Source organism: Schistocerca americana, chromosome 4, assembly GCF_021461395.2.
Source record: "Schistocerca americana isolate TAMUIC-IGC-003095 chromosome 4, iqSchAmer2.1, whole genome shotgun sequence".
Lineage (NCBI taxonomy): Eukaryota > Metazoa > Arthropoda > Insecta > Orthoptera > Acrididae > Schistocerca > Schistocerca americana.
The window spans coordinates 643094861-643113067 of NC_060122.1; positions in this window are offsets into that span (position 1 = coordinate 643094861).

Below are 18207 nucleotides of genomic sequence, written 5' to 3' on the forward strand. Positions count from 1 at the left end.
CTTCATATACAGATACAACTGCAATTTTCTGAACCTGTAATTACTGTAACGCTGTTTTTCGACATTTAGCTTAGTACCAGTTCAGATAAATCTATTTGCCCATACTTCAATTGCATTATGTGCGCCAAAATCCGAACAATTGTTTCTATGTGAAATATGTTCTATTTTTGAGTGAAGATCTTTGTAATGCATGTCAGCTCTATAGAATATGCTGCATGCTGTCGGATTTATGGTGACTTTCAGTAATTATATTTTTAGTGCAACGAGATTGCTCTGTGGATAATAACAAATCAAATGGAATATGCCAGGTGAATACCAACTCCAATGCCATCATTACTATTGCAGGAAGTACAAGAATTATTTTTCTCACACAGCTCGCCATATAACTGTCATTCATGATGATTCATTAAAGTCTTTTTACCTATATTCTTGGCACAGAGCCATTATCCATAATAACGCTACTGAAATAAAATATATCTTTCCATGTTTCTCATCTTACGATGGTTTTGAAAAAGTTCGAAAACTAGTTTATGGGAACAAATAATGGGATTCGCTGGCAGGCGTACTGATATTCAGAAATACATTACCAGTCCCCAAGACATAGGAAAATACCGTGACGGGGACGTAATGGAAGACAAACAGATGACATAGAGAGAAATGCTAATACAAATTAGATGCGCACAGCTGAAAACGCCGATCGTGAGGCATGAGGCTGAGACTGTTGCGTGGCATTGTCATGTTGTCCTTGTTCGAAGAGGTGCTGCTTTTAAGTATATGCGGTAATATTTCGGATAATAAAGTGAAATGAAAAAAGAAGATGCATATGGATAAGTATCTGAATACTATTCCACAGACTGAGGAAAAATTGCAGAACGATGCACAGATTTTCGTTTTGGTAAATAACTGCTCTTCACTCGCATTAAAGAATCCGCAACCGTAGCTAAAGCTTGTTACAAATAGCAACATTTTTCAGGTGGAACGCATCTTTGACCAAATGATGCCCCGAATCAGAAGATGACCAATGTATGGTCGATACTGTTTATGATTGTTATCATATTGCGTACGTAAAATAAATGTAAAATTATATCGCTATTACGTAATGTAATTCAGGAAATCCGTGTATATCAACGGTATATGTTTTCTGAATTTTGAACTGGCGACAACTTGTAAGTTAGTTTCATCGCTCATAATTGCTAGAAAATATTTACGTATAGAACTGTTCATGTAAAAATAAGTAAATTACTTTATCAGTTGCACTTTGTGTGTTATAGGATCTACGACATCACCTGCATGAATATGATGTCTCTATGTGTGCCATTAAAGCAGCTGTCCATTGTCGTACTGCAGGATACCAAGGGAGTTGACGCAATGGTTAGCAACGTGGTTCGTATTCAGATCCCTATACAATTATATAAATTCAGGCTTCCCTTGGGTGCCAAAATCAAGCAAGGTAAACTCCTGGGTGGTTGCTTCGAAACGTGCACTGCCGATTTCTTTCGTACTATGTCTCTATTGACATAGGCGTCGACGTTGTGTTAAATCTTCATCTTCCTAACTTCCATCTAGCAAAGCGTAATAAACACTACTTGTTAAGAAACTATCAGTCAAATCGACTATCTGATCACATAATTCATAAACACGTATTGCCTTTAGCAGAGGTCATTGTGGTACTGAGTTAAAAGTTTTCAGAGCGCCTAGGATCACCGAATGACTTTGGATATCTATATCTGCTCCTCGGACATCATACTTGTTGTACACAAGTATGATGTCCGAGGAGCATGAGTTGTGTATTGCTTTCCTAAATCCACCCAATATGTTGTTACATTTCAGTTTGGATATTTCTTTTTGTTTCCGGTCTCTGGACTAGTTTGATACAGCTCTCTAGTTCATCAAGCGCAAGTCCCTTCATCTCTGCACAAGTGTTCTCCATCTACGGCCCCTATCACAAACGCTTCCCTCGGTCACCACATCATGACTTCCTTGGTGCCCCTGAGTGTGTCGTATGTTTTAGAACTCTGCCACAAGCAGAGCTCATCGATAGACGTCGTCAGCTGCGTGAATCTGTCCTGCAGCATTTTATTACGTAAACGCGGCCAACCCGTACTCTTTCCGAATATCAGGAAACCATTCTCCGCTCAAGGGATCTATAGTTCATAAAGATCAACACTCAAACTAATTCACACGAAAATTCTGTATAGAATCGGAGTCCATCAAATCCTACCATCTAGCTGCGCTTTGGCGATTTCAGCTGCTTTTCAACATACTTAATAGTAACTACCGTGTATGTATCCTTCTGTCAATACAACAGTTCATTGGTGGCAACGTTCCTCGATTTTATTTTATCAGGGCGACTCACGGGAAACAATCGCGATTATATAGTTTTAAGTAATGACATTATTTAGAGTAAGCTTAGTCGTTGGGATAAGGGTAGTTATGGGACCGAAGAGAAAACATCTTTAGAAATGAGCCGAACGAAGAGAAATAATAATCGTGGATTTATGATACACCCTTGCACATACATATCCATGTGTGCAAAAGTGTGTTTCGCATTTGGGGTGTTGGTCTATTCTTGTACGACGGCAGGGCTCAAGGACTGTTCGACAAAGATTTTCAGTTACAGTAAAAACATTTTCAATTACAGCAGCACTTTAGGCCGAAGAAGCACTTGGTAAATCACATTCCAAGGTGACAATGAGAAATATGTTTATCGTTTCGGAAGGTATTTTCGTTTAGAAAAGTCAGCTTGTACGACGGGTAGAGATAATGGACCAAAGTAGTGCTCACGGTTATTATCTATGACAATGACGTATACAATTTATCTAGTTAATAAGTACTTTTACACGAATAAAATGATACTTGTAATAAAATAATACGAGAAGGGAGTAGCTTATTCAAGAGTAATAAGCTAGGTTCCTACAGTATAGGTTTTAATCTGCGCATTCACGATCCCCTTTTGCCTATGGTAGTTAAAAGTCTATTTTCTGTTAAAAATTTCCGCAAATAGTAAGCTTTAGCGCAAAATTGGTATGTAATGTCAGAAGCCGCTTAAAAAATCTTTGTACCATTAGTATGTGTTGAGAAGAAGGGATGTTGATTTGTAAAAAATTATATGTGATGGATCTACATGTTATGGAGAGTGGATTCAACATTTGATTTTCGTTCTACTGTCATCTTTCTAATTCCTGTCTCGTCTCCAACTTCTGACTACAAGTTAGTCTTCCACTTACAGATTCATATTTAATTACTCCAGATTATCCTTACACATAGAAACTTTATTGAAAATGTTCCTCGGAAGGCAACTCTTTTGCACTCTTCTCTGTCACAAGATACCCAACGTGTTCGACTCTATAACGCATATTTCCACTCCTAAATTCCAGGAAAAAAAAAATACTGCACAGATTCCGCATAGGGTGCGAAATCGGATGGTTTTGTTTGTGCTGTCGTAGGCGACACCTGTGTAGACTCTACTCCTGAAATACCTTCCAGATCGTAACGTGACCGGTGATCAAAATAGTTTCCTTAGGTCATGCTCTAGTTGAGGGTCTATTACTCATCATATCTGTTACGGAATGTACACATTCTGGCGTTCTCACGTCACGCTTTACACCGTTAATAAGCGTCGAGAAAATGCTGGAAAAGATACTTCGGCTTGAATGTGTGTCATCCATTACCCGTCGCCTCATCGTGAGGCACAAATTAAATCGCTTCCATATCAGAGATCGCTATCTCACGCTAGTAAACGGTTATGGAGATGGAGCGAGAGGAGTCTCTGTTCGGAATTAGTCGGTCCGAATAATGGAAGGAAGAAATTTGTACCGAAAGTATACCGTCAACAAAGGAAGCACAGACGTAGCAGAGGATTCTTCTTCGCCATATTTTGTGCCAATGCCGTGAATTAAATCTCAGATCCTACCACAGTGTCTTAACCAGTGAGGGCATGAGACCCTATGGAATGTGATGCGTCCGTCGAGTGGAGACGAAGTCTGCAGCCTCTATGTTGCTGTTCAAGAGTCATGCCCCATTTGTCAACATCAACTTTCACCCTCTCCCGTGCCTCATCATCATCAATGACGTTAACATGTCGATATGCTCTTTACAATGTCGTCACTGTCGTCTTAACTCATCAGACACATACAAAAAACAGCACTCGCTGTTTGCGAAGGAACGGTGTCAAAGTGAAGAAAGAAAATGGTCTCTCGACCTAGACCACGCTGTACATAACCACATAACGAAACAATAGACTCTAATACTTGTGAGGTTCAGTTTAAAATTATATCAAAGGTCAGGAGCAAAAATGTAAGTCGCTATTTTCAGAAAGGATGCGTTTCTACAGCTCTATTCGTACTAATCATACGCTTTTGTTGACAAGTTAAAACTGGCGAAAAAATGAAGCAACTCCACAGATATAAGCATTTTCTGTAACATAAAAAAATTAAGTAATATTTCGGGGAAGAGAAGCAGTACGGTCCGTGCACGAAAAAGCAGAGCAAACAGAATTCTGATATAAGCTATCCCCCGTTAAAAAGGAGGCAATGACAAAAAAGAAGGTGTCTGCCTGCATAGACATTGCAAAAAAACGTATCCCTGCCAAGACAGCAACCAATGAAGTTTACTTTAAGCGGCAACATTCTTCGCATTCGTTCGGTATGCATGCTTTTGCTACAGGTGAATGCTTTTCTATGTATATCCTGAATGCACTGCGAAATAGGACATGAATGAAGTGACGTCAACCCTATTTCACTTCATCACTCGGGCCTTGGACGAGGACACTGAAGAGCTCTATATACACGGTATTTCGAAAATAAACATCCGATTTGGCACGTCTGTATTTCTGAAACTAGTGAACATATACAATGAATTTCATTTTTTGATAAACGAGAAAGTCAAAAAATTTTTTTTTTCATACCTTTTCATAGGTGTACAATATGCCTCCCTTGAGATGAACGGCATATGTCAAAGCGGTATTCAAATTGTTCCCACATTACAGCGAGCATGTCTTGAGTTACAGTTTCCACAGCTGCTGTTATGCGATGTCTCAGTTCATTCACTGTTTATGGTAAAGGAGGCACATAAGCCGAGTCTTTTCTAATCCTCACAAGAAAAAAATTCGTACAGTCCGGTCCGGTGACCGTGGAGGCCAGTATTGTAAAGCTGAATCATTTGGTCCAGCGCGACCGACCCATCGTTCAGTAATCCCTTGATTTAAAAAATCCCGCACTTACAGATGCCAGTGTAGCGGTGCCCCGTCCTGTTGGTAAATGAAGTCGATCGAATCAGTCTCCAACTGTGGGAAAAGAAAGTTCTCAAGTATATCGAGACACGCGCTTGTTGTAAAAGTGTTCTCCAGTTATGTGACTGGATTTGCTATTTCCTGTCAGAGAGGTCACAGTTCGTAGTAATTGACGGAAAGTCATCGAGTACAACAGAAGTGATTTCTGGCCTTCCCCAAGGAAGTGTTACAGGCCCTTTGCTGTTCCTTATCTATATAAACGATTTTGGAGACAATCTGAGCAGCCGTCTTCGGTTGTTTGCAGATGACGCTGTCGTTTATCGACTAATAAAGTCATCAGAACATCAAAACAAACTGCAAAACCATTTCGAAAAGATATATGAATGGTCCGAAAAGTGGCAGTTGACCCTAAGTAACGAAAAGTGTGAGGTCATCCACATGAGTGCAATAAGGAACTCGTTAAACTTCGGTTACGCGATAAATCAGTCTAATCTAAAAGCCGTAAATTCAACTAAACACCTAGGTATTACAATTACGAACAATTTAAACTGGAAGAAACACTCAGAAAATGTTGTGGGGAAGGCTAACCAGAGACTGGGTTTTATGGGCAGAACACTTAGAAAATGTAGCAGACCTACTAAGGACACTGCCTACACTACGTTTGTCCGTCCTCTTTTAGAATACTGCTCCGCGATGTGGGATCCTTACCAGGTAGGACTGATGGAGTACATAGAAAAAGTTCAAAGAAAGGTAGCACGTTTTTAACTATCGCGAAATATGGGAGAGAGTGTCACAGAAATGATACAGGATTTGGGCTGGAAATCATTAAAAGAAAGGCATTTTTCGTTGCGACGGAATCTTCTCTCGAAATACCAATCACCAACTTTTTCCTCCGAATGCGAAAATATTTTGTTGACACCGACCTACATAGGGAGAAAAGATCACCACGATAAAATAAGGGAAATCAGAGCTTGTACGGAAATATATAGGTGTTCTATTCTATCTGCGTGCTATACGAGATTGGAATAATAGAGAATTGTGAAGATGGATTGATGAACCCTCTGCCAGGCACTTGAATGTGATCTGTAGAGTACCCATGTAGATGTAGATGAATGAAAAATGGAGCATACACCTTTACCCGTGAAACTGCACAAAAGACATTAAATTTTGGAGTGTCTCTCTCATTTTGTACAACTTCATGTGGTTGTTCCGTACCCCTTATTCTCACATTATGAAGGTTAACCACTCCATTTAAATGGATTTTTGCCTCGTCATTAAACACTAAGCGCGGAAGAAAACTGTTATCCTCCATCTTGCCAAGAACGAAATTATAGAACCCCACACGTTGTTGTTTGTCACCTTCACGAAGAGCTTGCAGTAGTTGAATTTTGTATGGTTTGAAACTTCCTGGCAGATTAAAACTGTGTGCCCGACCGAGACTCGAACTCGGGACCTTTGCCTTTCGCGGGCAAGTAATCTACCATCTGAGCTACCGAAGCACGACTCACGCCCGGTACTCACAGCTTTACTTCTGCCAGTATCTCGTCTCCTACCTTCCAAACTTTACAGAAGCTCTCCTGCGAACCTTGCAGAACTAGCACTCCTGAAAAGAAGGGTATGGTTTCATGTGTAAACGTCGACATAACACACGCCAGACGGATATCGGTGGCATGTTGAGCTGTCGAACAGCACCGCGAACGGATTTCTGCGGGCTCCTAGTGAAACTATGGCCAATGCGTTTGACGTCTGTGTCAGACACTTGGGGATGACCCGGTGATTTGCCTTTACACAAACAACCTGTTTCTCTGAATTGTTTATGCCATCGTCTAATGCTCTGTGCTGTAGGAGGATCCACACCATACTTAGTACGAAAGTTACGCTGAACGATTACTACTGACCAGCACTGCGCAAAACGGAAACCAGGTAAAACTCGAGAGTTTGCTCTTTCCAACAGTACGTTGTTCACACACATATCACAAATAACATAATAGCTATAATTTTTTAAAAATCGGATTATTCTTTTTGATACATCATTTATTTTGTGATTCTGCTGATGGTCAAAATGAAACCTTCACCATCTTTCTCTTCATTCATCATGTAACTCGCAAGCCTGTTAATAGTCTGAAGAAGATCAAAGTAACATTCATTGAGCGTATCTATTCATAATCAGATTTCCATAAAATGTTGGATTATAGAACAGAAAGGCACAGCTGGAAACACCGAAATATTTCAAGGTAATGGTCGAAGCATCCAAATGCAATCCATCCTCTTACACTACGATCCATCTTAATCAAGAAATTTTATTAGACTGGGAAACACTGTTGGACTGAAAGTACAGTGGAAAATGACCTTTAAAAATGCAGTCTATTGAGATAATATCATCTGAATCCAGCAACTGCAGTATGCTGAAATATCAAACAACTTATCACAGAGGAACGCAAACTGGCATCATAAGGACTCTATGACTTTGTATACGAATGGATGGGCTGTCTGAACTGCCCATCCCTGCTTATAATGATATGTTTAACTTTAGAATTCCTTACTTTCTGTGTGCACAACAGCTTTGCAGTCATCTTCTGTTCACTGTAACCTAACTCGGACAATTCCGTTCTTCATTCTACTTCTCCTTCCAATTCCCTGGCTGAAACATAAACATCTGCAAAGCCTGCCACAGTTTTGACCAGCTGTTACTGCGAAGTTCTTCAGTCAGATGCCCACAGCTAAATATACTTGATGTGAGTACTATCGCCGTATTATCATAACCAGAAATTTACTTAGTCGTGGTTATTATTGAGTCTGTTTTTCTTGACCACCTACTTCTATCCCCTTACGTAATAACGTATGATTGCATTTCGTGAAATTACTTCATTCTGCGAATACATTGGGCCCCAATAACATTGTTTCCACTTTCAATGCACCAAAGATGCTAAACTTATGAAATAAATATTATTGTATGCACTTATATGCTGATGTACTCACAGTTCAGACACTGAAATCGCTTTTTGTCTATTTTCATGAAAACTGGCTTACCCAGTTCTTTCCCCTGCACCTATGTCGGCTTTATCTAGATGCAGTTGTAATTTATTCTCTTCTGAAACTTAAAAAAATAAATAAAAGAAAGCAGCAGTCAACTTGAACTTGTACACTGTTTACGTGGTCCCTCTGCGGTGATAGGCAACCAAAGTGTACTCGTTGTTGGAGACGAGGGGGGGGGGGGGGGGCATTCAGTTGCCTCTCCCCTACTCCTTCATACAAAAAAAGTTATGATCTTCGCAAATCGACCGGTTATCCTGTCCCGCTACACACAGACAGACGCGTTATTTCAGTATCAGTTTGAAGAAACTCACTATTTATAATGATTACTGAGTAGTAGCAAGTGTACCAACAACTTCCATCCTTAAATCCCAAAACTACTTCACCGTTCACTGCTATTCTATTTGTAGCTGATATTGCCAGATGGCTCTGAATTTTAGAACTTTAGGATAGTAATATAGCTTCAGTTAGAGAGGTTTTGTCTTTTCTTAGAAAACAGTCCCAGAAACTACTAAAAACACGAAATTAAAAATTATTGACTTGCATTTCAACATTAGCTGATAATAACCCGCTTCGCTGGGTTTTAGTTTTTTCAGTAGTTTTATAAATGTAATAATGGACAAAAAATGCAGTGAAAGACATTTCCATTCCTTTTTTTCATATTTCGACAAATATCTTGGGTGTAAAGTCTTTAAATTACATTCCTATTTACTTTATTTGCTGTTTGGTGGTGTGGCGCATATCCATATATATTTTCTGCTTATTCGGCACGTGGAATGCAACGTAGAGCTGACCTATAAGAAAGAATGTTCCTTCAAATTAACTCTGTACTAGAGAAATTTTTGGTCATGAGCCTTATTGACTGTCATACTGCAAGCTAATTTCACAGCAAGTTGTAATCTCTTAAAAGAAAATGGCATATGAGTTGAGACCAGTGGGATTCTTGGTATGAACATCGATTTTCCTTTTTGTCTATCAGTTAAAATTTTTATTTCAATAACAGTATGAAGTAGTTGATTGTTACACAATCTTGTGCCATTACATAATTTGGGTGAGTTAATATTTCGTAATAGTGTTATTGGTGATTCTGTTTTCAGTGCCAATACATGCAGAAGCATACCTGACGAGTTTAATGAGTTTAAAAATTCTGTTGGAACGCTGGCACATTCTTCTTGATCCATTATTGTATCTAGCTATTTATGTATTGTTTCTGCTTCTGGAATAATTTTCTGTATTAATTTTGCTGATTCATTTATTGCAATACCTCATTCCTTGATATTAAAATTGTTCGCTCACACAACCAGTATTGAGGTAGTTAATTTCTTTCGCTGGATACACTTTATCAATATGTTTTTCCTTGTTTTCTACCACATTGCATAATCCACATGTTAAAATAAGCATAGCAGAGTACAGATGAAGAGGTAATTACCATTTCCTATTTTCAATAATTTATGACAAGTATGTTAGCTTTGGGATTTCGCGTCATTATGGCACCCATGTTTTCTTTCAAATATAACTATCCAACCTTGTTCCAAAATATTAATATTTTTAAATTTGCATTTATTTCATCTGCCGGTGTCGATTTTGAAATTACCAGGAATGTTTGCCGAAAGTCTCCTAATAGTAGCTACAAAACTCGCTCTACTGTTTTTCCGAAGACCTTGTGATGTTGTATTGAGTGCTTCAAGACTTTTTTTATACACCATTGTACAGTTGTCTCATTCAATCATTTTGCATCGCTTTAAAAGTTTACCACGCACCGAAGATCTCGTTATATCACTGGTTGGAAACTCTAGGCAGAGATTATACCACGCAGTTTCTGTTGGCAGCACCGAGTTTTAATTACTTTAGCATTACAATTTTTGCCGTCCAGTTTTTCTGTTGTGTTGAGTATTATTTAGCCAGAAACTGTGCATCGTTTGCTCCACCTGTCTCTTACGCGGAACTAGTATGAGTTTCCGAATCCAGTTGCTCATGTACGAGTACTAGGTATGGTCTCTTGAGCAAAAACTGTTCTTCTGCAAAAAAAGATTCATCTTTTTCTTGCTCCAAAATAGATCTTACCTATATGCGTAACTTAAATACGTAATACGTCATTTGTTTTGGTCAAGGGAGGCATGACTGTCCGTAGATATGTGCCTAACGTGTGCAGTGTTGTAATCTGCTACACAGTTCTCTACCACATTCTTACGGGCAGTAATCTATAAAGGACAGTGAACGACGTGACCGTGATGTGAAGTGTGATGTAATAACGACAATAATAATAAACAGAGATGTGAATGTTGGGTGCGTAAACAGTAACATGAAGACAAGATTTTCTGAAATATTTAAGTGAGGTAGATAATTAGAATAGTTATGATTTTTCAGAAAAGTTATAATCAGCATCTAGTTTGGGTGCAGTGGCTCTTATGTGATTAGCCCTACTTTTACTTCGACCTAATGATTCTCCTTTGATCACCGGGTTTGCTTATTTTGGAGTCTGTTACTTCATGATTTGGTGATTTACTTATGTTTGTATTTTGTGACTTGTTGGCTTTCTTGCTTTAACAGTAACTTGTTTACAAAAGGGAGGGTACTAATGGGCACCATCTGTCCATCATTAGTTTAAACTCTTAGAGTATTATCGTATTTCAGCTGGTTTTATATCGTGTTTCCTGAGATCTAGATTGAGGACCAGCCCGGCATCTAGCTAAACGACACAGGAAACCGGTCTCCGACTGGCCCACTGGCTATAGTGACAGACTGGTGTGTCTTGAATATGTGTCAGGTGTGTCGGGGGATTTTCAGCGTCTTCTAATCTCCCGCAAATGAAATATCTACAACATAGGAGAATTGCAGCCTAATATTTTCTTGGAGTTGTCCAATTAGCAAGAAATTGTCCGTTCTTATGCATGATTATAAGCATTGAAACAAGTATGGTATCATAATAATTACTTTGTTTTGCATTCAACTCTAAAACGGCCGGCCGATGTGGCCGAGTGGTTCTAGGCGATTCAGTCTGGAACCGCGCGATCGCTACGGTCGCAGGTTCGAATCCTGAGTTGGGCATGGACGTGTGTGATGTCCTTAGGTTGGTTAGGTTTAAGTAGTTCTAAGTTCTAAGGGACTGATGACCTCAGATGTTAAGTCTCATAGTGCTCAGAGCCATTTGAACCATTTTGAACTCTAAAACGAACGATTCTTCATCCCACGAATAATCATAGTAAAAAATGTCCTGTTTCTTGGGGCGAACGGCGTCATTTCATTCTTTGGCGGGCGCCCGCCGTTAGCTTTGACTGTTTTCGGCACTGCCGACTGCGTCAGTAAAAGATTTATTGTACATACTTTATGTCCTTGCTTTTTTGCGTCTAGGAATCAAATCGATGTAGCGGTGTCGATAAAGTCTGAAAAGTACTTAGGCGTGCTGCAGCATCCCAAACGCGAGCTCTGCTTGAGAATGGGCGATAGGCTCCGTTAGAAGGGAACTAGCCGGTTGGCCTATGTGAGAAGAATCTTGACTTGGCTATAATGTTAAATCCCTTGTTACGAGAGGTATACAGTGGAAGGTGACTTGAAACTGATGTCAGGTGGAAGTGGTTTGTAACTGCTAAATTTATTCAAAAAAAAGTTTCTTTTGCTCTATTTATATTGGAGGAGTCGTATGCACGAAAATACCAAGTCTTGCTTGTTATTATACAGACGATGCCTGGCTTGCACAATTCCATTTGCTACGAACTGACGTTCTTTCTACGACCTGCACCCACGACACAACAACCAGAGTTCTTCAGCTTTTCGCCTAAGGTACCATCAGATACACTGATGCTAATGCATCAACTTCTGCCTATCCTTGTACGGTTATTGATACTCCTGTTTTGCTCTGCCCGGCTCTTTTTATCTGTATAGTCGGCATGCATCTCATTCAAAGCGTCCCCTTATCCTACTCTTTGCTCTTTACCCTGCTTCCTAACATGCTCTGCTACGCTGTTCTGGGGCGTCATACTCTCCGAGTTTTGTTCGGAGTTTTTCCATCGATTCGGATTTTTCTCTCGTTGCCTGAAGACGCACCGCCGTTTCATTGGCTCTAATTAAGCGTTACCTTCCGTATGTTCTTCAGTGGCTCGGTGGGGCAGAGAGACTCCTCTCCTTATACGATCACACACTGCGTCCTAGACCAGCGTCCCAAGCCTGTCATTGGTTCCTCATGTATAGGTGTCCTTCCCAAAGTCCCTGTCCCTCTCTCTCCACTCTCTCTGTCTAGTCATACGTGCTGTGTGCCGAGTTCACTTGAAACTGTGCCGTTAACGGTGCTTAGTAACACCCCTGTTTATAGCTTATAGCGTTATCGCTCGATTGACTGGCACCGGCATCCTGTTTCTTTTAAAAACAGTCAGATTCAGTTTAGATTAATTGGTATCACATACTTTGGAAAGTAGGGTGGCCAAGGCTGTTCCAGATCAGAGCGCATGGGTGATACTGTAATCGGAATTTAGAAGTACTTGCTTTCGCAATGCGAGCGACACGTTGTGTCACGCACAGTTTTCAGTTACTCTGTAGAAGGAACATTTCTTGGTCTTACCTGCACTGTTCAAGAAGATTGTGCCATAGCGCAGTATTGAATAAAAGCAATCTAGCATTCCAGTCTGCAGTCCAACGAGATGAGAGAGATTTTTATGCGCAAAGCAAACAGCACTGAGACTCTTGGTAAGTTATCATTTCTGGAAGAAAGTTCGTAGGCGATACAGCCACAAACCGTACCTCGTCTCCCCCCTCGGGCAGCGCCGAGCTCTTCTGGAATCTGATCACGAGTTCCAAGCCGGTCAGCTGCTGTCCACTGCAATATGTGGCCCTCCCTGCGCGAACCCACCGTCTCCAATAAGGCAGCTGGCCGTCTTTCGCCGTTATGTCACATACTGCGGAGATGATGCATCTCGTCGGTATGTAGAAAGTTCTTCTCGTTACAGGCGTGCAAATAGTTCTAGAATTACGTCTCACTTGTGTTGGGGAGTGGAGGGGGGTGGGGGGGGGGGGGGAGGAGGGAAGCCCGAATGGCATAAGAGTGGCGAATGAAAGTCACGAACGATAGAGGAATCATTTTGTCCAGTATATCTGTGAAGTCTCCAGTTCAGTTGATTTGTTCCCTTTCTCATCATCTATACCTTCTTCTTTGTATTATATGTCATTTATTTTATGATTATTTTGTTTCCGACATAAGCGATGTACTTTTTAACATTTCCTTCGTATCAACACCACTTTCTCTCCCCACTTCCTTTTTTTTCCCTTTTTATCCCTTTCATCTTCACATTCTGATCATTGTTTCTTTCCTCTTGCTAGCGTCAAGACTTATTTTAATCTCCGTTATAAACGTTATCATTTTCCTCTTCTTTTTCTTTAGATGGATCAGGACGTTTTGGTTGAGATATGCCTGTTTGGTTTCACATTTCGTGTCCTCAGTTAGCTCACAGATTTTTCCCCTCAGAGGTTTTAAGTGTAAAGCTTGCTTTGGGGTCGCAGAACTTTTTCCTTCCTCCGCTGTGTACTGCTTTTGTGTTGTTGATTTCGCATCTGACTCTTCACATATGTGTTTTCACATTTCATATGTGCATTCCAACATCATACTTTGAACAACATAGTGAAGATTAACATTACTTTATACACTCCTGGTAATGGAAAAAAGAACACATTGACACCGGTGTGTTAGACCCACCATACTTGCTCCGGACACTGCGAGAGGGCTGTACAAGCAATGATCACACGCACGGCACAGCGGACACACCAGGAACCGCGGTGTTGGCCGTCGAATGGCGCTAGCTGCGCAGCATTTGTGCACCGCCGCCGTCAGTGTCAGCCAGTTTGCCGTGGCATACAGAGCTCCATCGCAGTCTTTAACACTGGTAGCATGCCGCGACAGCGTGGACGTGAACCGTATGTGCAGTTGACGGACTTCGAGCGAGGGCGTATAGTGGGCATGCGGGAGGCCGGGTGGACATACCGCCGAATTGCTCAACACGTGGGGCGTAAGGTCTCCACAGTACATCGATGTTGTCGCCAGTGGTCGGCGGAAGGTGCACGTGCCCGTCGACCTGGGACCGGACCGCAGCGATGCACGGATGCACGCCAAGACCGTAGGATCCTACGCAGTGCCGTAGGGGACCGCACCGCCACTTCCCAGCAAATTAGGGACACTGTTGCTCCTGGGGTATCGGCGAGGACCATTCGCAACCGTCTCCATGAAGCTGGGCTACGGTCCCGCACACCGTTAGGCCGTCTTCCGCTCACGCCCCAACATCGTGCAGCCCGCCTCCAGTGGTGTCGCGACAGGCGTGAATGGAGGGACGAATGGAGACGTGTCGTCTTCAGCGATGAGAGTCGCTTCTGCCTTGGTGCCAATGATGGTCGTATGCGTGTTTGGCGCCGTGCAGGTGAGCGCCACAATCAGGACTGCATACGACCGAGGCACACAGGGCCAACACCCGGCATCATGGTGTGGGGAGCGATCTCCAACACTGGCCGTACACCACTGGTGATCGACGAGGGGACACTGAATAGTGCACGGTACATCCAAACCGTCATCGAACCCATCGTTCTACCATTCCTAGACCGGCAAGGGAACTTGCTGTTCCAACGGGACAATGCACGTCCGTATGTATCCCGTGCCACCCAACGTGCTCTAGAAGGTGTAAGTCAACTACCCTGGCCAGCAAGATCTCCGGATCTGTCCCCCATTGAGCATGTTTGGGACTGGATGAAGCGTCGTCTCACGCGGTCTGCACGTCCAGCACGAACGCTGGTCCAACTGAGGCACCAGGTGGAAATGGCATGGCAAGCCGTTCCACAGGACTACATCCAGCACCTCTACGATCGTCTCCATGGGAGAATAGCAGCCTGCATTGCTGCGAAAGGTGGATATACACTGTACTAGTGCCGACATTGTGCATGCTCTGTTGCCTGTGTCTATGTGCCTGTGGTTCTGTCAGTGTGATCATGTGATGTATCTGATCCCAGGAATGTGTCAATAATGTTTCCCCTTCCTGGGACAATGAATTCACGGTGTTCTTATTTCAATTTCCAGGAGTGTACATATTTATGTGCATCTCTTTTCCTATTTTCTGTTTGAAGATTCCTGCAGCTGAACCATATAATTTGAAAAGATTTGCTATAATTTTCATATCCTTTTCTTTTTCGTAGGATGTGTTGCAGCCGAGAAACTGGAATGAAACATTCAGTGTTTCACCATCGATACAAATGTTGTATCTTACTCGTTACTTACCTAGGAAAAACATTACCTTACCTTTAGTTGCTGAAATCCTTAAATTACATGCAGAGCTCAAGAGGCGTAGGTTATATAATATCCTGAGCCCAGTGACTCATATATTCACTGCCTTTTTTGTATACAAATTGTAGATAACACTGCACTCCCTGCATTTTATGCCTGATATCTTCAAATTTTGGAAAGTTTATCTATTTGTATCGTTGTTAATGAAGACATTACGAGAGTATATGATGAGACTTAGCGAGGGAGTGTAAGACAAACGCTGAAAAATATTAAGTGAAAGGTTCTCGGAGATAGACGCCATATATTTTGTATGAATCTTTTTAGAGAACTCCAATTACCAAGTTTCAGGAAGAGAATCCTGAGTACTCTTGAGCCCCTGAATGCACTGCTCGTCATTAAAATAGTAGTACCATGAAGGCGCTGTGGAACAAACGACAAATTGGCTTTGATATGCATATGTAAACTGTTAGCATTTTGCGCAACGCACGGAAGAAAGAAAGAAAACGGATGGTGTAGATTGAGAATGGTTACGCATCGCATACCTCACCCAAAAATTGGATTTCAGTGCTCTTGGGTTGTGACGTAAGCTTTTTTGTAATTTATCTACATATGAAATACTGAATATTCTTTTTTCAAAAACCTTCTCCTCGTGTAACTGACTGCTGTTTGGCCCTGTGTTTCGCATGTGAATAGTGTCGCTGAAACAAAACTTAAATCTTAATGAAATGCTGAATCTGAAATAGTGAAAATTAATGTAATTAAATGTCAAAAGAAACTAATTAAGTCCTCAGTGTAAACTATTTCACTGACATTCGACACTGAAGTACATTGTGAAAGTTACATAGCATGAATTGCAATGTGTGACTCGAAATGTCCACGAAATAAAATACTGTTCAACACGGAAGAAAATAGCTGTTTAATACTACCTTCGCCGGCCGGAGTGGCCGAGCGGTTCTAGGCGCTTCAGTCTGGAACCGCGCGACCGCTACGGTCGCAGGTTCGAATCCTGCCTCGGGCATGGATGTGTGTGATGTCCTTAAATTAGTTAGGTTTAAGTAGTTCTAAGTTCTAGGGGACTGATGACCTTAGATGTTAAGTCCCAAAGTGCTCAGAGCCGTTTGAACAATACTTCCTCCACTCTTTAATGTAAATTAGTCTGGTTACTTACCAAAACACCTGAAAATTCTGATTACGTACTGTTTGCTTACAAGAATGGTAAGTGAGACCTCCCTCGAAAGAAAAGTGTCTTACCTCTTGTTCTGCACGATTTCTTTCTTTTTTTTTTTTTTCACTGCGTACTGTCGTTGTCAAAAGCAAATTGAAGTCAGTAACTGCAGAGCTAAAGAAAAATAACCCATTCTAAATTTTCTTTGCTTATCAGAAACAGTCTGTACTGCATATGGCGTAAAGTGCAATGAACACACGACAAAATATTTTAAACATTACAAAGAATTACTAACTTTAAAAAAGGGCGATCCTTCGAAATCCGAAGTCTGATTAGTGTCAAATAAGACTGTGCAACGTAAGACGACTAACACTTATAAAATTCTGTCTAAAAATATTATGGACATAACCAATACTGTGATATGTCACAAAATGAAAAGAAACAGATAAAAGTAACACAAATTATGAATACTATTAGTTATCTAAGGGACAAAGATTTCCTTCAATTGATAGTTCTGACAAACAGACATTTCACTGTTGCGCTTGCATGGATTACTTTAAGGTATTCCTCTAAAAATCTCCTCCATCAACACAATCAATAAAATAGCATTATAAACAAGTTTTCATTTCGATAGTAAAGGATTACAGGTAATTTCGCCCAGATTCAGAAATATCGGATGTCCTTCTAAACTGCTCTCTACTACACTTCTAATAAGAATACCCCAGTGCTAAAAACTCAGCTTTCCAGGTGAGTACCTCTTCTTCATAGGCATCACGACGGATGTAGCTATGTGTGGAGCATCTGAGGAGGTCAAATATTGTGGTACTATATTCGTCATTGTAAATCTGACGTGATGTATTGGGTGCCTTTGCGTAGAGCATATAATCACTTCCTGTTCGCAAAGCCCGAGGTTCGGACAGAAGCTGTTACATTTCTGACGCCTTAAGGTGGGTGGCTGTGCCCTGTCTTCTATGTCTCTGTGACACCTGTCATCAGTATAACGCATGTTTGTCCTGACCTGCCTGGATACAGAGGCTGTTCGACTGTCACCCAGGCCAGCACGCTGACAGATCTCACGGTCATGGTTGCTGAGAGACTGGCAGGCCACCACTCGTCAGCCTGCTACATCTGACCAAATCTGTCATAAAGCTGAAGCAGCATACAAAAACATTTCCGTATCTGTCATCGAAGTTCATTTTGAGTCGGAACACAGCAGTGTTACAGTCATTGTTCCCGCTAGGAATGGCAGATTTGTGTGTTGCATTCCGTAAGCTATGTTCCTGAAGCAGTTTATAAATTTAATGTGTGTTCTTCCTCTTATGTTGTATAGGAAAGAAAAAGCAAAATTTAGTTATTTGCTATTTTTCTTGGAGTTATAATTTGAAGTGGTCGGCAGTGTATCATTCACGAAGAAACCGCACTGATTAAATTAAAGCAATTTATAGTTCCCAGAGAGGAGCAGAGCAGTCAGTCGTCCACGCTTCATTGTTCAATGGAATAGTAAACAACTTTAACATGTTGCTCATG